This window comes from Peromyscus maniculatus, chromosome 5 (assembly GCF_049852395.1).
Source record: "Peromyscus maniculatus bairdii isolate BWxNUB_F1_BW_parent chromosome 5, HU_Pman_BW_mat_3.1, whole genome shotgun sequence".
Lineage (NCBI taxonomy): Eukaryota > Metazoa > Chordata > Mammalia > Rodentia > Cricetidae > Peromyscus > Peromyscus maniculatus.
This window is the reverse complement of record NC_134856.1, coordinates 5,815,238-5,839,838: the sequence shown is the minus strand read 5'-3', so window position 1 is coordinate 5,839,838 and position 24,601 is coordinate 5,815,238. Positions and strand designations below refer to the sequence as shown.

Sequence of the window (24,601 nt, the reverse complement as noted above, 5' to 3'; positions counted from 1 at the left end):
TGGCTACTGCTTGTCCGTTTCTCTTCTGCTTGCGCAGGCACCGGTCCTGTTAGATGGATATCGAAGCTTTTTTTTTTCCTTCTACTTCAAGTGCCCTCTAGCGAGCAATATCTGCGCAGGTTGCAATGTAGAAAGAAGCAGAAGGAAGAAAGAAAAAAAGCAATCCACCAATTGTCCTCATTCCTGAACTGCTCCACTCTCCCTCTTTCTTTCCTCAGCAGGGTCATTTCCACACAAGTGTTTGGCAAAACAAAAAAGGTGTTGTTGCTTTTGCATGCAAAACAAATCACTCATTTACTAAACTGTAAAGCGAACGTTAATCCTTTCTCAGGGGTTTCTTTTGAGCATTCATCAAGATTTTCCCCCAAGTTTCATGCGCTGTGGTAATCAGGCAAATAAAAGAAGGTAAGTTGCTCCCCAGGAAGAAATTCTGTTTTGTTCCCACTTCCACCTCAGACCAGCTATAAGGCCTTTGATGCAAATTGATTAACCTCTCCATGGGCTTGGAGTTTGTGTCTCCATAAAAGCGCATAATACTTCTTTCTTACCTCAGGGGGGTGGTATGAGGCTTAATTGAAGCTTATAAAACAATTTCAGTTCCTCAGCCCCAATTTGATATACAGTTGGACTCACTTTTCATCTACTAACAGGGTTTCAAATTCTCCTCAGTAGTCTATAGGGGAATATAATCAAGATTCTGTATTTTCATAAACGTGGCGTTAAAACCATTGCCACTGTAAATAGTGAATTTGCTTAAGAGATTTGGAATGATAAGGCCTGCAAAAAGTACTCAGAAAAGAAAAATGTAGTGGTTCCTGCAAACATGGCTGCCTATAGTAAATATAGCTAAAGAGTGAGAAAGGAATCTTACATACATACACTGGGCATATCTCCCTATATTTTATGCAAAATAATAATAACAGAAGGTAACTTTATTCAGACAAACACTCCATTAAATAGTTACCCTAAGCACAGAAGAAATGCCAAGGCATTATTCAAATGACTGGATTCCAGATACCTGTTACACAACTTGGAGTTTCTTTTATTGATATTATTATGCAGCATTATGTTTGGTCAGCATCCTCTGACTTTAATATTTTAAAGGGCAAATGCAGAGTAAGGCAAGCAACCATATAATATGCCCCATTGGATTGTTTACTCACAGCATCTCTAATTATTGAAACTCTGTGGAGAGTAGTCATTATTTTCATCCTTCCATACTTCAATGTACCACAAAATTAAGGATCAGGAAATTTAAGTGATTTCTTCCCAGATCCCACAATTAATAAGACTACAATTTATATTTAAAATGTCTGACAGTAAGGCTGAAAATATGGCTCAGTGTTGAAGAATGTGCATTGCTCTAACAGACCTGAGTTCGGTTCCAAACACTCACCTTGGGCCTATAACTCCAGCTCTGGTGGACCCACCCATCCAGTGTCTAAGGGCAGCTGCACTCACATCCACGTAATCATTCACAATCACACATGCATGTAACAACAAATAAAAAAAAAAGTATAAATCAAGATGGATGCTGCCTGATGCTACTTCTCAATATTAAAATTGCACTAATGTGAGATTATAATAATCTACTTTTTATGTGTGTGCCATACAGGAACTCAAATCTATCTTCTCCTTAAAGTTGGATATGCATTCTATCACAGAGGGATACTTTCAGCCCCTTATAAACTACTTTTAATTCAAGTTTTATCACGATGTACAAAGGACTCATCAGTTGAAATTAAACAGAAGCTAATGTTTACATTTGCAAACACTATCACAACACCTAGTGGTAAATTGGTCTACAATATATACCCCAGAATCCACAGGTACTAAGTTAAACCAAACCTTTCAAAGATAATTTATATCTCTTAAAAACAACTAGGCAAAGGGGGTTGGGGATTTATGTAAGTAGTAGAGCGCTTGCCTAGCAAGCACAAGGCCCTGGGTTCAGTCCTCAGCTCCGGGGGAGAGGGGGAGGGGAGTTAGGCGAAGTGATTCTGATTCAGCATAATAAATATACTCATATACTCGTGGATGTTGTTTGGGAATAATAGAATGAAAACACATTCAAAGTCGTGTTTAATTGCTCAGTTTTGTTATTTAAGATTATCACAGTTCTATTACTACAATTAACCTTTGTATAGTACTTTATATCAGTCTAAACACACTGACTTTCCTATGTGATCTTTGCAACAATTGTGTGAGAAGAGCAGGTCTGTTATTATACAAGCTTCTCAGTAACAGGCTTTTAGAGACAGAAGAGTCTTTACAGCATGTCTTCATTTTATAGTAATGGAGTTGGGATGTCCTATGACTTAGTTAGATATCACAGAAAGGGACTGATGCTTGCAACAAAAAGTAAGGTATTTGAGGCCCTTTAAAAGTATTGTTTCATCTTTTGGAATAGCATGATTATCTCCTTAATTTTGACTAGCTAATTAACTGGTTTGATATCTTCTCTGGGCCTCACTTGTCTCTGTGTGTATAAGAATGTTTCACTCATAGGATGTTGAAAGAGTACTATCTAGTTATGGATGCATGTAGTCATCCTCTCTTATGTGACCCTGTAATATCCCCACTACTTGAGAAGAACAGACAGCCAGAGAATAGATCATTTCCTACATCCGTAGAGTGTATTATGTCCTAATTGTATGATTTTCTTTTTGTCTCCTGGCCAGACAAAACATTCTGCCAGCTCTCCATCACCCTTCAAATGGTACCTCCCACTGTTCTGCAGCACATTCTGAGCTCCAGGCAAACCACCCTCCTTGCATCTTTTTCTAAATTGTCATTTTCTAAATAGTTTATACCTTGTTCATGCAACAATATTTCTCGGAGGAAAAAATTAGTCTTTCTTGGGATTTACAAATAGTTCAGTGGTTTAATATTTACCTCCCAGTGTGAATGAGGTTCTCAGTTCACTCCCAAGTTCTTCCACCACCAAAAAGGAAAAAGAAAGAAAGAAAGAAAGAAAGAAAGAAAGAAAAAAGGCAGGCTTTTTTATTCTATCTGCCCTTCTCCTATCTAAATAATTATAAAACTAAAATCTACTAATGTTAGAAGCAAGTTATTTCAGTCTTGAAATCTGATAATGAAACATGGTTTAATATTTCTTATTTAATGACCTAAAGGAGAAATAGCGTGATTTTTCATAAGGCATACACGAGATAAAGGAAGATTTTATAGAAGGAGAAATCTGCCACCATCCAATGAAATGGCCTCCAGTATAAGCTGTAAGTCAGGAAAGCACCAGAGCTTAGAGACAAGGAAAAAGATTGGCCATCCATATTCATGCCTGGGTACAGAACTTTTGGCAGGATGCTCTTGAACAGGCCAGAACTTAAGAGGTAAAGTGCTGTGCCAACCGTGGGTCAGCTTCATACCAGATGACCTCTGCTGAGGCTGCTTTATTCATCTAATTCCCTGGAAGCCATAGGCTCTCAAGATCAAACTCTGAATAGCCTTGTAGATAGAAAGGCCTTAAGGGAAGAAATCTGGGTAGAATTCATGAATCAAGGCTGAGGAGGACGACGGTACGGCTTTTCCCAGATCTTGACTGAGGCTTTAATTTATAAAATGAGCAACTTTATTTTCTTTGACATTAATTATTTATCTACTTGAATATGCATTATTGTGTTGCTGATTAATATTGAGGGTCTCACTCCTAACACCTACATCAGAGTCACTCCTTGGAGTTGCCCTTAGGTTTGGCTCTACATGCTGAGACTAATGGAGATCAACTGATTGAACAGACCCTGAACATAAAGATATGACATTCTCTCTCAAATAAATAATACTCATGCTGTATTTCCATATCCATCTCTCTTGTGGTTTGGAGTAAAATGTGCTACATGTAGTCTATGTGCTAGAGGACTGGAAGCCAGTAACATCATTGAAAGATTTAGCATCTTTAGGATGTGGCTTTGATGGGAGCAAAGAGGCAAATCCTTGTAGTCTATATTAGAGCCCTGGCCCTTCTTCATTTCTACTTCCCAGCCTCCAGAGGGCAGTATAACCTCCTCACTATTTTACTGCCTCACCACAGACCAGAAGACAACAATGCAAACTTTCAGGTGAAATTTCTAAAACCAAGAGCCAAAAACCAATCTTTTCTCCCTATAATCTGTCAAGTATTTTCTCACCGAAACACAAAGTTAACTAACACAACCACAAATATAATGTTGCCGTGTGACATTGACATGTGAAAAAAAAATCTGCTTGGGGATTGCACAAATGGAAGATCCATCAAATGATTCCACCCTCGTATAGCTCAGAGAACCAAGAAGTTTACTGGGTTACTTGCAGAAGCATGGATAAGTGCTTACTTGCAACAGCATGGGTGACTCAAAGGTATCTGCATCAACGAGAAACCTAGTGTATTGGTCAACTCATGAAAGCTGCACTATTAGGACTTCAGACATCATTTGTAGGCAGCTCAGCTGTGTAGTCTCTGTCTTTTTCTTCTCAGCAATTATGTACTGCTTTTATAATGTCGCTTTATTTTTTTTTCAGTTTTAGGAGCCTCCCTCCCCACTCTAAGGGGGGTGGAAACGTTTCACGTTACTGGTACTAGCTACACAATAGAAGTGTGTTCTCAGTCTTTACTCATCTGCCCACTTACATGCTCCTGTCACTATTTACTATCTAGTGTGGGGCTTCATATACTGTCCTGTTATGTATGCTTCTTTGTCTGCTGTCATTACTTGATTGATTCTGAACTCCTTGAATAGTATGACTAAGAGTGGCTGGAAAGAAGTTGTGTCTAATTTCAATGATGTTAAGAGTTTTGAATCCTGCATGTCCAGATCTATGTTATCTTGGGGCATCTTAAGCCCACTTAATATACATTCACTGGACTCCTGCACATATGTTCATTTTTTGTGCCTATTAGATAATCCTTTAGACTTTGTGAACAGACCCCTAGTATTTGCCAACCAAAGAGCTAAGTAAGAATGCTATAAGACAGCATCCAAGGCTTAGAGCAGAGTATTTCCTGCTTTGCTGTAATTTACCTGCCTAATATACATACCAACATGTTTGAAAACTGTGTTATATTATAACTTTCTTTATTCTATTACTATAAAATCTCATGAAACTGCTACCTCAGTGAAACATGTTCACTCATACATGGCTCATTTTATCCCTTTGAGGTGAGAGCTGTTTCTTTCTTGGACAGCAAGGAGGAGTCTATTATTCGTATCTGCAATTTCTAAACTTAGCTTAAAGCCCAATCTATAGTCCATGTTTAGCGATCATATTATTTAAGGTGATCAATAAGTGAATATGGCTGCAGAAGTAACTATGGTATTATTTTCAGCAGCTAACTAGACATAGACCCAGATTTGGACTTAGAAAATCAGATGGTCCAACAGATCGGAGTAGGGAACTCAAGGAGATAACAGATTTCACTGGGAAGAGAGAGAGAAAATCATGGTTAAAACAAAGCAAACCCAGGAAACTCAATCTCCTTGGACAAAAATAAAACAGTCAAGAAAGCAGAACTAAAGGCTGAATAATCAAAATGATATAAAGCTATGTCTGACTGACACAATTAGTGTGAACATAGGAAGACAGGTTAGATCCCTAATGGTGATGCATGATCACAATAAGTACCACTCATAGCAATCATAATAACAATGGCAATGAGTATTAATGAATATATACCTCTGCCTCTTAGCAGCTCATAATTTAATACCTGAGTGTTTATAAAGCGATGTCCCTTTCAGGAAGCAAGTGACCCCCCATCAAGCCAACTTTACTGTTCCCATTACTATTATACCCTCCGACATGCCACTCCATCCCCAAAGACAAAGCTTTAAAATAGATTCCCACTATCCAGAGCTGAGATTTTCCTTTAAGAGCAGAAAACATATTTTGGCTATTTGTCTCTGAATCCCCAGGAGCACAGAAGAAATGCTCAATAAATTTTTATTGATTTATTATCTTATATTTCCCCACAGTGAGCTGCAAGATAAATAGGTCTGTACCCCCATTTTTTAGGTGAGGAAACCAGAGACACCTGGTCAGAGTAGAAATTGGCTAACATATTTCCATTATTTTAACACCTTAGTTTCTGCTGTAGTGCTTGTCTCCTGCCCAAAGAGACCAAGACTGACAAGGTCGCATTGCTTATTAATTATTTTGTTTCTTTATGGAATTCTAAGAAACACATTACTCTCCTTCATATTAAGATGGAGAACCAAAAAAGTTCGCTGGCAAAGTGCCTACTTCTCTTGCTTTGCAAGGATCAAGGGCAAAGCTGCATGCTTGGGAGTCAGCCTTGAGCACCTAAAAGGCTCTTTCTAATGATGACGTGGAGAATAGGAAAAGCATTATGCATCTGAATGTGAAAATCCATGTGTATTCTAGGGAAGATGGAATCAGTGCATTTCTGATTAATTTACACTTAAATCAATGAAGTGTTTTGCAAAAGATATTTGATGTTCAAGAAGCCTTTTAGAGGAGTCTGATGGGACTTTTCAGTTGCTTTTTGTCTTAAGAAGGACATTTTTCTTCTCCAGAATGTTATACATAAATGACTTAATTTCAAAGTTTCATTTCAGAGAATAATCTTACTACTTTCAAAATCTTTCTACTTAGACACATTTAGAGGTAATTAATTTGTATTTTATCATTATGTCACTTGATTGTATCATCATCTATCTATTATCTATCATCTGCTTATCTATCAAATCTATCCATCTATCATCCTCATCTATATCTTTCTATGTATCATCTATTTATCCATCTATCTATCATCTTTCTATCTATTACCTATCTGCCTTAGATCTAAAACAGCTTTGATACCCAAGAGCCTACAAGATTCCATATTCTGAGTAAACATAAATGACTTTGGCTTGGGAATATGAATTCTGCTGACCTTGAATGGTATATGCACTTTTACCGGCACAGAAAAATAAAAAATTAGTGCATTTGTCAAATACATCAACAACGACAGCAAGTCAGCAGATTACAATAGAGCAGGTATTATTGCCTGATTTGGGGAGTCTGTGCTTACTTCTAAGAGTTTTAGATTTTTATGCCTCCAAACAAAGAATTGAGCAGAGATACACAATGGCAGCAGAAAGCAGAAACAGTTCAAGAGGAAATTCACTTCACATGGCAGGAAAGTAGCCAGGGGAGAGAGACAGGAAAGCTTAGTAGCCCCACTGCATACAGACTCACTGCTTTCAAGAGACTTTAGAGTGGTGACACAGCTTATTTGCATTGCAAGGGTTTATCTACTCATTTAGGGAGCCTTCCTATTATATGTATTCCTAAAAGTACATTCCTGTGGCACATGCATTAACTCAAAGATGTGTAGTCTTGTATTATAGTGAGCCTCATATTACTTCTGGGCACTCTGAGTTTTAGATGGCCTCACTAGGGTGTTCAGTCAACTCTCTTTTCTCATATGACAATGTGACAATGTTTTTATTATACCTTCTGGACTTCATTCTGCAGCCTTCCCAAGCCTTACAGGGATCTTTATCCTATAACCTTCAAATGTTAGAACACTCTTGGCTGTAGAGAGATAGAGTATATAATACATTTCAAAAGATTTGTCTAACAGTTAAAAGAATATAAGTTAAGATACAAAAGTTGGAAGTAAATAGTTATGAAGGGGACTAAAGTTAGTCCAAAATAATTTGACCTTCAATCTGCAGCATTTAATTAATTCACAGTCATGAAGTCATTCTATCAGTGTTCAGGAACTGTAAAGCACATACATGTCTTAACGTTTCTTCAAGAACCTTAGTTTACTCCACTCATATGTCATCTGTATGCCTGCCCATATGTCTGTCTGTCTACCTGTTTATCTATCTATCTATCTATCTATCTATCTATCTATCTATCTATCTATCTATCTATCTATCTATCTACCTGCCTACCTACCTACCTATGTGTCCATCTATATCTATTCCTTTTGCTAATGGAATTCACACTATGATAGGCAGATTTAACTTTATCAAAATATTGGTTATAATTTCCTAAGAATATCAATAAACTCAGAGTTCAGGCAAAGCTTGAATTCTACAAGATATGCTTCCTGTGAAAAGAAGGAAGACACAACGTATAGCAACGGAGGCTTAAGTGGATGGAGACTTCTTCATGTTTGTGGTATAGATTAAATAGGAAGGTAAGTGTGCTAAGAGTCAATGATAATTTGAATTAACTGAGAAACCCAGTGCTAGTGTTTTACATGACGTCATTCTGTTTATCCCACACAATGATTTGGAGATGCAGGTGTAATCACTTGCCTTTTGCAGAGCAAGAATGTGAAATATAAGGATTTCCTCAAATCCTGCATCTGTTCAGAAACTACTGTCTTTTCTATCTATGGTTTGTGTCTGACCCAAAGTTCTTAGAAGAGCCCAATATCTGGCATGAGGCAAGTAGTATCCCTGGTGCTGTGATTTCTGGCGTGACACAGATCCTAGCTCCATGGAAAAAGTAGGTGGTAAATTACTCACTTTCAATTATCTTTCTAATTTTTGTCAAGAGAGAACATTTCTATTCCTGCCTGTGCTGATGCCACTAACAAGCAGAATGCTGCTGACTTGTCATCAGAGCCTTAAGCAGACTCCAAGTGTCTTGTTTAAATCTAAGAACAATGTTTTGCATTCATTCAGTTTATTTCGAAGTTTACCTTGTAGTGTGGTAAGTAAAAATAACATTCCTATTTCTAGGTATGGATATAAGGTTCCCTTTTAAACAAATGTTTATTTTGCATTTTGAAGAAGGGAGTTGATTAAAATATTATATCACACAGATGGTGCACAGACAAAAAGAAAAGCAATGTAACTATATGCATGACTACAGCTTGCAGAACAAAAACACTATATTAAATCAACATCCTTTCAAAGAGCCATCACCAAGTAAATTGTCTTTTTTAATTTGGGAAGTGTATTTTAATTTGGGAAGTATACACATTTAAAGCATTATTTATGGATTTTAAATTTTCATTCAATTTCAAGTGTTCCAGATATCTCTACTTTGATTTCTTATAAAATATTAACAACAATAATCATTATCTTCCGTTAAGATCCTAGATATACACGTAAGGAAACACGACTGCCTTCCTCTTTTCAGAGACAAAAGTAAATAAAGGAAGTAAATCTTCCCAGTGTACAACTTTTGGGCAGGGTACGTGAAAACAAGCAAAAATCAACTTCCATTTTTTTCTGCCTATTTTATTTGGTTTATCAGCCAGTTTCATTTGGGGAGACATTGCAGTCCTCTTCAGTGGAAGTTTATTTTTATATGTTTTTCCTTGCCATTGCAAAGGGAAGTCGACATATTGCTCATACAGTGTTAAAGTCTTTATGAACTGCTGATGGATATCCAGGAAATGCTCTGAGGAGTAGGAGGTGATATTGTGGAAAATATCCACTTCCTCTAAATATTACCTCCAGTTGCTTTGTAGCAAATATTGCTGAGGAAAGAGACTATAAATCACTGAAGTCCTGAGGGCTTAGTGGTGAAGGACCGTTTATGTTTTCCTTTGGTTTGAATTACTGACCAAGACTATTGAATGAGGAAAAGAAACATTTTACAAAGAAAAGTGAAGAGAGGAGATGAGGAGAAAGAAGAAGAGGGGAGGGAGAGAAGATGTGTGAAAAGAGAGATGGAGGAAAAACAGATGGAAATGCTAAGCATCCTGTGCTGTGAAAGAGTCTGGTCCTTTTTGTTGTTTTGTTTTGAGATGAGGTCCCAACACATCTACCAGGATTGTGATTACCAGGTGGATTCCACAAGACCTGGTTTGTCTATTTTTTTTTTTTTCTGTAATTCATGTCTTGCAGTGGTGTATGCAGGCCATTTAGGTAAGGATACTCATAATTAGATACAAGCCAACACTATTTCTAAAGTTCCAATCAAGGCCAAACATGCAATTGCACAGTTTTAGAAAGCATTTGGTGAACATATATGTTGTATATAGAAAATCTGGAACATGTTCTGTGCCCTACCCTTTAGTAGGTACAGGATCTTTAAAAATGATCTGTATTGTTTTGTTTCTTGAAAACCTGTAGCAGGCCCCTTCCCACTCTTTTTTTTTTTTTTTTTCTACCTGCCCTGGTAAATTTGTTCATACTGCCTGAATCAGTCAAGATGGAAATGCAAATTTACTACTGTTGCCTTTTGTCAATATCATTTTGACACCTATACAACACTCTCTCCCCACCCCCCGCCCATTTTTGTTTCTGCTACCTCTCAGTAAAAGCAGGAAAATATGGTTTCCTTTTCATGAACCTTTATCTCACCTCTCTCATTAGATCAGAGTAAAATTCTAATAACATGAACTGTATGTAAGGAAATGCTGCTAATCATACACACATACAGCATTAAGCTTATTTATATTAATGAATAAATCAAAATACAGGAAAAAATTCATCCTTCTATTTATATTGTTTTCTGAAATTTTAAGTCCGATCATTGTCATTTTGTGTACGATATGAGAAATAGAAATGGTGGGTGCAATTTGCATGTGTGAGGTTAGGATCTCTTATAGCAGGCAACCTTGTCTAGCTTGTCATTACCTTTGAACACTTCACTGTAAGTGTATCTCATTAAGTGCTAAGGCATTATGTTGAGTCCGTAGCCATGACAGTGTTGAGTTTGATTAATCCGTGAGAAATCAGTGTCTTATTAACGTATAAACAAGTGCATATACAAATACATCTGCAAGACGACCCAGTTTTCATCCACATGCATTAAACCTCATGTTGTTTCCTACTTAGGACCAGGTGCAGATAATTAAAAGATGAATGAGATAAGATGCCCTCAAAATCTCAGTCAAGTAGCAGAGACAGACAATGTGAAGACATAATTTGGGTATAAGGACAGCTCTCGAGTGCTGCAGCAGAAAGGGATGATGAAAACGCGAAGGCTTAGGCATCTGAGGACATCCTTGGAGATATCACTTCACTTCTCTGAATATCTTTTTGACTGTCTCACCTTAGGAGCCTCTTAGCTACTCTGGGAAGTAGTTGGGTGTGACTGAAGTGAGGATACACAGCAGGATCCAAGAAGAGTAGCAGACTATGTGCCATGATAGCTGAATAGGCAAGCCCAGAAGAACCTTATCATTAAGGCTGAAAACCTTGGGCATACTTCTATTAATCCTTAACAATGCTGAGAACTATATAACAAAGTCTATCTATTACAGCTTCATGGCAGCTGTACTCAAATACAGTGCTAGAATTTGGGTGAATTTTTTGCCAGAATATGGAGCAATAGGAGGAAGAAATACCATTTGCAAAGTAATTGCAAACTTAAAAGAAAAAAAATGCAAGAAGACTGTTCTTGGTGATTTTACTCCACTCCAACTGCTCAACTGCTCAGGAACCTCCAAGGTATAAGCACTCTCAAGGTCTGTGTTTGCAAATGAGAAGTGTGAAAAGGGAGAGCTTAAATATCTTGTCCAGCATCATGTTACTAGAGATAGTATTATAATGTGATACCCCAGGAAAGAGAATTGAGGACTGGAACCAGGCTATTATGATAGCATACTTTTCTTTCTTCTTTTTTTTAAATTTAAAAATGTTCTTTTTTTCATTTTACATAACAACCACAGTTCCCCCTCCCTCCCCTCCTCTCCCATCTTTCTACCTTCCACCACCCCATCCCCTAGCCACTCCTCAGAGAGGGTCAGGCCTCCCATGGGGATTCAATAAAGTCTGGTATATCAAGTTGAGGCAGGACCAAGCCCTTACCCCCTGCATTAAGGCTGAGCAACAGGGAGTGGACTCCACAAAGCCAGTTCATGCACTAGGGTTAAAATCTCATCCCAGTGCCAGGGGCCCCACAAACAGATCAAGCCACACAACTGTCACCTACATTCAGAAGGCCTAGTTCGGTCCCATGCAGGCTCCCTGCCTGTCAGTCCAGAGTCCATGAGTTCCCACTAGCTCAGGTCATCTGTCTCTGTGGGTTTCCCCATCATGATCTTGACCCTCCCCCCCCCCTTGCTCATATCAATCACCATAGATGGAGAAAACAAGATATTACATGATAGAATACTTTTCATTTGACTTGTTTTTTCCTTGGTATCTCTCTTTCACTGCCAGTGGATCCAAGACACACCCTGAATTCCTTGAATCATTATTGTCTTGATTTTATATTAAGAGTGCTTGCTTCAGTGTTCAGTAAATAGCTCAAACGTGTATTCTAATATACCACAATGTGGAGTAAGAAGCATCAGTAAATGCCCAAGTGCTAGTGTGCAGTCCCTGTGGCATGTGAGCACAGTTGTTGTTAGACAGGCACATGGTAGTATCAGTTGCTCTTCCCTTCCCCTGTTGAATATTTTCATTTCTTTGGCCAAAACTACTTTCTTCAACACTCCTTGCAGCTTTTGGAAATGGTCATCTTGTTTGACCTCTAAAACCTACTTCTACAGCTTCCTCTGCTCCTGTAAGACATCTTTGCTCTTCTTTCTCCACAGTATCTTAACATGGACTACTGTTCTTACAGCATAAGCTCTTACCTTCCAGATACCTGGCAGTTGTCCTATCACCCCTACTAATATGTCTACTAATGTGGGTATCATATCTTTTTTTTTTTAAGTAAGTATATACTGCATAACAGACAATATGTAGTAGGGACAAACACATTATCTTGGATGATTGTTGACATCTGGGAAATAAAGACTGGCTCTGTCTGAATTGTGCAAATGGAACACTTGTCAGCTTAAGTCAGACAAGTTTTTTCAAGCAGACTTTCACAATGAGTAGTGATTAACAAATATGTTAATGAGTATTTTCTCATTGTATATTTTCCTTAGTATTACATCTAGTATATTTTCAAATTTGCCCCCAAATTCACTCAGCTAACCAATTTGCCACACCAACTATGTGAAATGTCCTTGCATTTCCTTTGACTCTGGTGCCTTTGGCTCATTAGGTCCTTTGAATTATTTGAATGTAGCAATTAACACAGATTCATCTGCAGTGTTGTAACCATGGCAGACAAGTCTAATTGATTAAGGTTGGACATATTTTTAAGATTAATCTCAAAAAATCTCTTAAAACAACCACTAAAAATATCACGCAGAATTATACAATTAGATTAAGTTACTTTTGTCAAATAAGCTTGTATGCTTTCCTCAGCTTGAAGTGACCTACTTCTGGTTCAACTTCGGGAATCCAACCAGTTCATGTCCTTGTGAAACTGCCTTGGTTTCCTAACCTCTAGAAGAATTAACCCTTATGACCACTTAACACATAGAGATCTTCATTTGCTCCTTGATCTGGCTTCCTAATTATTGTACTCCCAGAAACCTGTCTGCCCAACATCATCTGTCTTCCCCACTGGTGGTAGAAGTGTTCTTCCAATTGCTATGGCAGGCAATTAAGTGTAATGTTTCCTTGGAATTCGAACAAGCTGAGATAACTAAGATAACTGATTGATGAGTGGGAATGAAACAGACTCAAACAGAGACTGATCCAGTTTAGTATACACCAATAAAATGGAATCTGAGGGAAGGGTAGATTGACAAGGCCATTATGTAAGTTAATTTGTGCTGAGACACCTGCCTCATTCTTGGTGTTCCCTGACTTTCAATCTGCATGAGAACCTTGTCCTGCAGACAAACAGACAGCTTCAGGGCGGATTAAATGATCAGCCAAGTGAGAAGAGCATCCTCCAGTATGTCTGCAAAAATACTTCAATTTCAAAACTGATTATTAAAAGCCACAAGGAAGGCAGAGATAACAGCGTTGAAACATTGACTTACTGATCAAAAGAGACACTAATACGTGCTCCTTAAGGGGAACTGTTAGAATTTAACATGCGTACAAGCAAATCCCTCTTGCTCCCTTCTCTCTCTGCATTGTCACAAAAATCCAGTCTTGGGTGCATCCCTGCTGCTTCTCAGCTCTTTCAAAAACACTTTGTGTCTTTAGGTTGACTTCTGCATTCCTTTCCTTCCGTTGTTCCTTCTTTCCTTCCTTTTCTCCTTCCCCATCTATTTTGATAACAACTATTTTTTTCTGGGGTTCTGTATCTTTTTGCATCAGTTGTGTGGTCCCTTTCTTCTTCACTTCATTTTTGTTATTGTATTCAAAAAGGTTTTCTTTTTGACAGGTGGTGTGGCCACAGAACGAGGACATAGCAAATGTCATCAGATAATGTTCCAGTGAGACTTGGGGGCTCTAATCCTCATTTTCTAGGTATGCTATTTTTACCTTTCAAATCTAAATTGCCACGGCTGTAAAATAACATTTGTACAGTGAAACTGTCACACAGGAAAACTCTTGAATGGTAACTGTGATCACATTCATCAATATTGCATATGGAAATTGAGCCACTGACATTGGGATGTCTATATCAGCTCAATGCAAATTGAATCTTTCACTGTAATCCCTGAGGTTTTAAACTCATTTCATGAGTTTCAGTCCTTTTTTTCTGAGATGCTCGGTTCTTTTCATCTAGGATGACTGTCTTCTGCAACATTCAAACGGTCATTTCTAGGTGGCAGGTAGGAAGGCACTGGGTTTGTAAGCATCCCTAATTAAAATGCATGATGCTGCAAATGTGAAAGCGACAGAGAGCCTTAAACACTTCGCCTGAAGGTAGCTGACAGCCATTGACTGAACACATATTTTTTGTTGTTGTTGTTAAGGACAAAAATGATTTGTGTTTGAACAATATATACACAGAACAAACTATCCCAACTTATTTTTTTTCCTGAAGGAAAATTTGCCACAGACTCAGGATTCAAGAAGCAATTACATCTGGAGGACTCACCTTTCCTCATACTTTCTTTGACTTCCTTCATTAAATACCACTTTGAAAACAATTTTTGGGTCACATAAAATGGAGAGATATGTTTTTAAAAAGTTTCCAACATTGGATGTTAATAATCATTACACTAGACAGTCACTGGCTTATTCAGCAGACATAAAATCAGATCTGTGGTATTCAAACTTCTTAGGATGACATCAAGAAATGCCAACTAAAAAAACATTTTGGCGCATAGTTCCCTTGTTTTATGGTCTCTACTAAGTGAAGAACTACCATAGCTTGGAGACAAAATAAAATAAAATCCAGAGCTCCTGACACCTTGATGAGAGATTGTTCACTATAAGTGGGTCCTCAAACCTTACTTTTTAAATAGTTGACAATTTAAAGGAAAAGAAGTTTCCTGCTACTTCAGGTGAGAGATATGTACTCTTGATCATGTATGTTGACTATGAAGATATTTTTTAACCTCTATATGGACACCTGATACTTCATACATAGTATCTATTTTACTAAGTATTTTAAAAAACCTAAAATTGATTACTGTGTTAGTTTGAATGATAATTGCTCTCATAGGCTTATGTAAGCTTAGTCCCCAGCTGATGAACTGTTCAGAAGGATTAGGAGGTGTCCTTGTTGAAGGAGTTATGTGTTTGTTGGAGGAGGTGTGTCACTGAGAATGGGCTTTAAATGTCCAGGCTTTGCCTAGTCTGTCTGTCTGTCTCTGTCTCTGTCTCTCTGTCTCTGTCTCTCTGTCTCTGTCTCTCTGTCTCTGTCTCTCTGTCTCTGTCTCTCTGTCTCTGTCTCTCTCTCTCTCTCTCCCTCTGCCTCTCTCTGTCTCTCTTTCTCTTGCTCAATCACTTGCTTTCTCTCTCTCTCTTTCAGCTGCCTGATGTGGATATAAAGGATCTCAGCTACTCTAGCATCATACTTTGCTTCCCACCATGGTAATGGATCAACCCTATGAAACTATAAGCAAGCCCTCAATTAAATGCTTTATCTTAGAAGATGCCTTGGTCTTAGTGTCTCTTCATAGCAATAGAAGAGTAACTAACACAATAAACATATTTTATGGTCTATTATTTAGACTATTCATTTGATTAGTTAGCTAAGAATAAAGAGAGAGATGTGCAGGAGATTTGTCTGCCTAAGCAGAAATGACTCATTTTTTGCAGAAATAAATCAAGGACTGCTTGGGATAATATGATAAACCTGGTTTTCTTTGGCTACGATGTATGATGAACTCTTGTTTTCTAATAGTACAGTCACAAATCACCTCTATCTACAGGGGATTAGCCAGGTCTTTCCAATATTTTCTAGGTTTTTATTTCACATATTCATCATCATCCTCAGCACACTTAAAATTTACACTGCCATTCTCTAAGACAACAATAATCTAAAACTATTCTACATTTGATCACCCAATTCTCACAAGACCACTATGAAGTAAGTTAAGTTATTCTTCCTCTTTTTTTTATATGGATGAGGAAACTCAAGGTCAGAGATTTTTTGCATTTTACCTTACACCATGCAATTTAGCCAAACCTGATTAATGCAGATTCACAGGCAGTCTGACTGTGACTCTCAATCCCAATCAGGCCCTGCCCAGCATCAAATCCACTCTCCTTCCCTCCCTATTCACCCCCCAGGGAGTGAGTGTGTGTGTGTGTGTGTGTGTGTGTGTGTGTGTGTGTGTGTGTGTGTGTGTGTAGCGTAGATGGTGAGGCTTGTTATCCCAGTATCTAGTCTTTGTTTTTCTGACTCCTTGACACTCTAAAGTTATATAGCTTACAAGGGTGCCATTTTTTCCTGACATATAGTTTTATAGTTTTTAGTGTTTACTATCACACTGTTCAAGACATGTGTATAAGCAAGAAGCAAAGAAGCCCATCAAGTTCCTTTCCCTCCAGGTATGTATGTGTACTATGTGTATGCACATGCAGTACTTCCATACACCAGAAGAGGCTGTCAGATCCCCTGGAACTAGAGTTACAGACAGCTTTGAACTGATATATGGTGCTAGGAATCCATACAAGAGGATCAAATGCTATTAATGCTGAGCCATCTCTCCAGCATCACTCCAAGTGGTGTGTTTTATTTTACCTGAGTCAAATACTAGATCATCCACATTGTTCTGGTAGTTTCTATTTTTAATCATGTTTAAATGTTTAGGTTCCTTGGGGTGAAATTTGTACACAGATGAATAAGCAAACAATTTATGTTATTGATAGCACAAATGAGAATAAGAAGAGAAATCTAAAAATTATACAGTTTAGGGAAGAAGATAGTAGTTTGGGGTAAACTTAGGTGGTGAGATATTACATTTGGTTTGTTCCCATGATAATGCAGAGTCTGCCAAACAATGAAAAAGCTAAAAAGCACTTAGGAACGCTTTTAAACAGAATGACAATGTGCAAGTATAATTGTCTCAGATGAAGTAGATTGTAGAATGGTGTGTTATTCCAGAATATTTGTTTAACTCTGCAAAGATATATTGCATTTGTTTAACTATGTAAAGACATGTTGCATTTGTTTATGTTGTGGAATATTTATTTAGCTATGTAAAGATGTGATGCATTTGTTTAACTATTTATAGACATGTTTCTGTTTTACCTTGCCTGCCCAAGGCACCTGATGGGTCTAGTAAAAATCTGGACAGCTAATAGCAAGGGAGGAGGCATAGGCTGGAGTTCTGGACAGGGAAAAGAAGTAGTGGGAGGAATTTAGGCTTAAAGAAAGAAAAAAAGAGAGATGCCAGGGAGACACCAGGGGCCAGCCAGTCAGACACAAAGGAAGCAGGTAAGTAGGACATACAGAATGAAGGAAAGATTTAAAAGCCCTGAGGCAAAAGCATAGATGAATAGAAAAAGGTTAAATTAAGTTAAGAGAGCTAGTGGGACAAGTCTAAGCTAATGTTGTACATTAATAACTAATAATAAGTCTCTTTGGTTTTGTTTGGGAGCTGGTTGGAGGCCCAAAGAAAATTCCAACTACAGTGTGCTGTGTCTGTGGCTATGTTATCTGCTCCCTGGGCCTCAGTTTCCCTATATATGGACTAATGACATGATTTTGAACAGTATCAGTAGTTCAAAATCTATCTACTTAACTTACCTTGTTGTTAATATCAGAAGTTGATTTTCAGACAAGAAGAATTCAAATACCACATCTCAGAAGAACTGGAGAGGCCACACTTGCCTGCATCTGATAAGGGAAGCAAGTGAATCAGTTGTCGAGAATCCATCCATAATGAAGATTTCTCTGCTGTATTCACTCTGTGACTGTGGTCAATCCAGACTTCACTGTGCTTCTTTCATGGTACACTATCATTTTTATCAATGATTTTGATAAAATGGCAAAAGTGCTTGCATGTGTGCAAGAGTATATGACTGAGGAGGCTCTATAATCTCTGCATTGCACATTTCCTGCCAGGTAGTGAATGGAATCCATACTTCATTTCTCCTAATGAGTACCATTGACAGTCACCCAACCAGGAGTATAATGACTCCCTCTATCTCAGTAAACACCAAACTAATCTCTCAGTTCAGCTGATATGTGTGTGTGTGTGTGTGTATGTGTGTGTGTGTGTATTGCACACATATGTACTTATGTGATATATATCATATATATGTATATGTATATGTATATATTATTTGTGTGCATCTGCACTGATATTGTCCTACTCCAAATATCTAAGATGTCTTGCCTATGTTATTACAGGAGTTTCTTTACTAGTCTAGATGAATCTGCCTTCTCAGATATCCTGCTTATAAACTCAGCTTCTAGAGGAACAAATCTTCTTGTGGACCTGCATCAGTGTTCTTCTCTTCCATCGTCCTCGGTATTGTGTTCACAACTCTTGACAGAGATCTACTGAGGTTGTGCTTTCTTTTTGTGTACAAAGCAACACTGGCCTCACACTCTACAAAGGCCTACATGTCTGGACAAGCTCTTTTTCTTCTGTATCCTCCCCTGCTTCTTCTCTGTGTTGGGCATACTGAATGGCATTTTCCCTGTTCAGTCTTTTTTTTTTTTTTTTTTTTTGTTTTTTGTTTTTTCGAGACAGGGTTTCTCTGTGTAGCTTTGCGCCTTTCCTGGAGCTCACTTGGTAGCCCAGGCTGGCCTTGAACTCACAGAGATCCGCCTGGCTCTGCCTCCCGAGTGCTGGGATTAAAGGTGTGCGCCACCACTGCCCAGCCCTTGTTCAGTCTTATAGTCAAAGAATGCAAGCCCCTTGCTTACATTCTCCTTCTTTCTGATCCTTTTGATCCTTTCTGATCCTTTTGATCCTTTCAGTCAGCATTAATTTTACTAATTCTTCAAATGTCAGTGCAAGCACTTTTTTTCTGCTAACAAGACTTAAAGATTCTCTATTTCTTATTTTCTTATGTTTATTACCCAGTTTTAAAGTCACATTTTGCCAGAATGAATGAATGTTGGTCTTCGTGGATTTTTTTTTTTAAAATTTTAACAGAAGCCATCTCTTGCATATCTGTTTTTATAATTTACCTTTGTATAATCCAAAAAATCTCAAATTGTATTTTGTTACCATCAAAACAGGTTATGAGTCCAAATACTGAGGTAATACCATTTGTGGTTACATCTTTCCTGAGTTTCTCTCTTAGCTATTGCCTTTCCACAGTAAAGAACAATCATGTACCTTTTTCTTTCACAAAGTTGGCTGGTCATGAAATGTCTGGGCCATATACTCACTTTATTGTTCGTATGATGCCTGAACCTCAGGTGTCAGTGAGGAAACATATCTAGGTAGCTTTGATGAACCTAATCTCAGTTACCTAAATTTTATATACAAAGAACACACACACACACACACACACACACACACACACACACACACACACACAGAGTAATAATTCATAAAAAAAAAAAGAAGCCATGAGTTTGAATGAGAAGGTATATGGAAGGGACTGGAGGGAGGAGAGAGAAGGATAAAATAATATAATTTAATAATAATCTCAAAAATAAGAAAAAAATGATTTTTAAAAGTTCCTTTTTGGTTTTCCTAACATATGTCTCTTTCTTTAGAAGTAAGGTTAGGGACATAAGGGCCCAAACACTCTGCATGGACACCAAGTCCAGGCTGCGCTACAGCATAACTTTTCACAGCTTATTTGGTGCTAAAAGGCAATGTGATAAGGCGTAATACAGATTAAATTGGTACATTATAATTGAGTCTGGATATCATAATCACTAAATGAGTCCCACCCTTAGGACAGATGACTCTGTCTCTTAAAAAAGTCGCTGAAACAGAAAAGCTGTTTTCTGTCTTGAAAACTCAGTTAAATATGGCTTTGTTTTCTTAAAACAATGACAGTGCACTTAGGATTCTGCAGAGGTGCTAGGAAATGAGTAAAGGAGAAAGCAAGCCCACCTGGAAGCCACTCTCTTCCATTATTCATGTATCATGTACATGAAAGTTGGGAGTGAGTGGAGAACTCCATTTGTTTACTTGCTGGTTATGAGTCAGATTTTAAGGCTCGGAGTGAGATGACACTAATGTATGACACTAACTCACATCCTTATTTTGCATTCTGCATTTTTTTCCAAGAAAGACTTATTGTTTCTTCAGGATGTTTACAAACAAAGTTTTCAGACTACCTTGAGTGAGGCCGGGGAAGATGCTGGAGAGATGGGGTAAAGACAGAGGGAATTGCTTTGTTCAGATCTAGATAGTTCCTAGGAATGCAGAGAAAAAGTTGCCGTATTTTCATCTATTCTGTAAACCCTGGCAGTCACAGAAACTGACACTGTTCTTGTTTTAGAGATGGGCAACATGGCTTAACTCCTCTTTTCCTCTAGGAAAACCTCGTCCTTCTCTACTGAATCTTCTATGATACAACCCTGCATTTGAATAGAAACTGCTGCCTAACTACCTGGACACATTCCCCAGTCTTACCTCTTACTAAATCCCAAATGGAATGCATTAATTGTGGTCAGATATTTGTACACTGTCACTGTATGAAGATACTTTGTTGTGTTGTTCGGTTTAGTAAAGAGCTGAATGGTTAATAGCTAGGCAAGAGGTACAGGCAAGACTTCCAGGCAGGAAGAGAGGAAGTAGGAGATGAATCTAGGCGCAAGAGAAACATGGAATGAGTCAGACACACAGAATGAGAAAGAAAGGTAAAAAGCCAAGAGGCAAATGTAGATTAAATAATTGGATTAATTTAAGTTATAAGAGAGAATTAGAAACAAGCCTAAGGTAAGGCCAAGCTTTCATGGTGGGACAGAAGAAGACTCATTACAATTAATAGTCCCCTGAAAGAAATATAACTGTGGACATACTTTCCAGAATGAAGGGGGAATGTGTTTGCCTAGTTATCTCGATTATACTTATATTTTTAAAATAATTTTCCTTATTTACTCATCTGGCAAGCTCCGATATTCTAATATTTATGTCAACTTTGTTCTTCTCCAGAGAGCACTTTCGTATGTTCTTCATCCCTCCAGAGACAGGTTTTATACTGCTTGTTCTATTCCAACCTTTAGAAAAGCTGCCATTCACTTGGCATTTAAGATAACAATTAAGCCACTGTCATTATCGTTGCTTATAGAAAGACAACAGAATGTAAGTCAAAAATTCACTTCCACCGGAGTAGAGACTGAGGTTAGTTCTCCAATAGGAATCACCAGAGAAAACCTTTCATTGAATAATTTGCTTCTACTCAAAAGCATCCCTTGACCTTATGTTTTTCCTATCTGAGCTTGCTAGCTACATTCTAGACTTCACTTTGTAATTTGTCCCACTCATAGTTGACTTATTCCCATCCAGACAACCTACTTGCAAGCCCTCCAATGTAAGTGTGTTAGTTACTTTTCTACTGCACTGATTGAACATTATGACAAACACAACTTAAAGAAGAAAGAGTTGATTTGCGACTTGTAGGTGCAGATGTTTAGAATCCACCTTGGTACAGTGGAGGTGGCAAGAGGCTGGTAGTTGGAGCAGCAGCTGAGAGCTTACATCTTGAACCACAAGTTGTGGAAGTGTTTTGTTATTTTAAATCCTGCCCCCAGTGCCATAGTTCTCTCAGCAGGGCCACACCTCTTAATCCTTCACAAAGAGCCACCTTTATGGGGCCAAGTATTCAAATGCCTAAGATTTGTAGAGAATATCTCATTCAAACCACCACAACAATTTGTATATTAAGAATGAGCAATACTTTTGTCTTAACAATCTTTGAATCCATGGTCCACAGTTCTTAGCAAAAGATTTAACATATAGTTGGTGTTCTCTCTCTCTCTCTCCCCCCCTTCTTCCCTCCCAGTTTCTCTCTCAATCTATTTACACACACGCACACACACACACACACACACACACACACACACACACACACATACACACACATACACAAACATGGATTTGATTATGGCATTTTCATATACGTCTCATTATGCTTTGTTCCCATTCATTCTCTTCCCAGTGCATTTAAGCTTTCATGTGTTAAAGACATTATACAACAGATTCAGGCACATGTTAGCTTCCAAGAATATTCAAATTTCACCTACAAATCGTTTTATTCCTTCTTTATACTTTGATCACATTGATACTTTAAAAGGATTAATGCCTATCCAAAGCTGCCTTGCACGACCTGGGAGATGAAAGATGTGGTGAGGGTAAGAGACTTTAGTTTTGAGCGGAAGGTTGAGTATTCAGTGTGTACTGGTTCTTACTATTCTGCATTCTTTTGCAGCATGATATCATTAATGTGAGTGGAATGCATTATTAATGAGCATGCCTGAAATATACCTCATTGTCAAGCTATGAGCTCCAAATGTAATTTTATTATTTTTGTCTTAATTTTTGTAAATGTTTGTGTGCATCTGTTTGTGGGTACACATGTGTGTTGGTGCACAGGCATGTGTAGGGCAAAACTCAATGCCAGGTGTCTTCTCACCTAATTTTTTTGAAACAGAGTTTATGGCTGAACCCAGAGCTCTTCAGGTCTAGTGGGCTGACTGGACTGTAATCATCAGGGATCTTCCTGTGTCCACTCTTCACCAGTGCTGGGATGGCAAACACATGCAAGGTCACCTGGGCTCTAACTCAGATCCTCAGGCTAGGACAGCAGATGTCTGACTACTGACACAGTCGGCTCTCTAATCTCTCTCAGTGCGATTTTACATGGAACTAAGCTTTTGTTTCTTTGTTTTTCTTTTTTAAAATATTTATTTCTTTATTTTTAATACTTTATGTGTATAACTGTTTGCCTGCATGAATGTGTGTGTGTGTGTGTGTGTGTGTGTGTGTGTGTGTGTGTGTGTGTGTGTGTGTACCTTGTACCCACAGGGGCCAGAAGACAGTATTGGAACCCTTGAAACTGGAGTTACAGCAGGCTTTTTGTTGTCACGTGAGTGCTGGGAAACAAATCTGGGTCCACTGCAAGAGCAGCAAGTGTTCTTAACTTCCAAATTCATCTCCCCAGCTCCTTTCTCATTTTAACATACATTTTCAAAGGCTAAAATATAAAGTAATGGGTTTCCTTATGATGTTTTTATAAATACGATTTATTGTTTTTTGCTACTATTCCTCTCCCTCCCACTGAAACTAAACTTTTTAAACTTTTGTGAGTGGGGTGGGGGAGTAGGGGGAACAGTGCACATGTGCTCCAGTGCACATATAGAGGTCACAACAATGTGGTAGTGTAATTTCTTTTGTTTCACCATGAAGATCCTAAGGATAAAACTCAAGACCCCACCTTGCTGCCATATACTGAGATATCTTTCCAGCTCACAACTAAATACATGCATTTGTAACTTACCTAAGATGTAACCCCATCATACCAAGGACTTGGCTCAGTGATGGTGAAATTATAACTATCTATAAATTTACTTTTGCATAAAGACAAAATTGGTTCATTATATTGCCTTTGATTTACATTGAGTGTAAGTATACATGATCCCAGGTAAACTGATCTCAAAAAAAAAGAAAGAAAAAAATAAAGAAATAAACAAACAAACAAGAACTTACAAGGTTTTCTGTTTCGAAGCCCTCTCTGTAGTTACTTGTTCCATCATTTAACTAAAAGCATATATAAAAATATAACACTAAGAAAGGAAGTTGCCAGAAGTAGAAAGATTTTATTATGAGATCTCTGAAAGAATGGTTCTAATGCTTCAAATTAATATTTAGTTGAAAGCACCTTAGTCAAAAAAGACAGAAAAAATAACCTTGCATGAGTGCCTAAGTTGGTATTTTTAGCAAAACCACAGAAATTATAGCCACAAATAACATAGTTATTCATAATGTAATAAATGTGTATTCATGGTGAATGTCATTTATTAATATTTTATCCCCATAATAATTCAAAAAATAGGGTATTTTTTCATTTCAGTAAGTACAATAAATAAGGATGATATACAATAGCATATATGAAAGTATTTTCATTGGATTATATATGTATTTGTGTTTAGAGAGGATTCAGGGGACATTTGTATGTCCCATGGTAGGTTGGGGAGGGTTGGACATATTATACTCATGTATGAAATTTTCAAAAATAAAAATAAATTAGCAGGTATATTACTTCAATAATTCAGCAGCAGAAGCTGCACAGGTGGCTCGTATATATGTACCCAAATTTTCTTTACTTGCAGATGTTCTGTGAACTCCAAAGCAGGGTGATTGCTAAATTTGATAATATAAGACAAAACCCTTAACTTTGGTAATATAATCCTAAGAGCAGCAGAATGAAATGATTTGTTGCATCCATGTACATCTGGTTTTTCTGCTATACTTTCAGAAGCAAAATGTATAAGTGCTGCAAAATTAAACAACAAACTCTGCCTTACTGAGCATTTTAACAAAGGACGATTAAAAAAAAAAAACTTGCTTGAT

At 37.8% G+C, this 24,601-nt stretch overlaps 1 long non-coding RNA gene across 1 annotated transcript; it reads left to right on the top strand.

The window, feature by feature from the left end:
• The first annotated feature begins 302 nt into the window (after positions 1-302).
• On the top strand, positions 303-15,731 carry LOC121829315 (uncharacterized). Its single transcript, XR_006072067.2, has 3 exons — positions 303-405; positions 14,092-14,177; positions 15,634-15,731. It is a non-coding gene; the product is annotated as an uncharacterized LOC121829315 (long non-coding RNA).
• Positions 15,732-24,601: the final 8,870 nt, after the last annotated feature.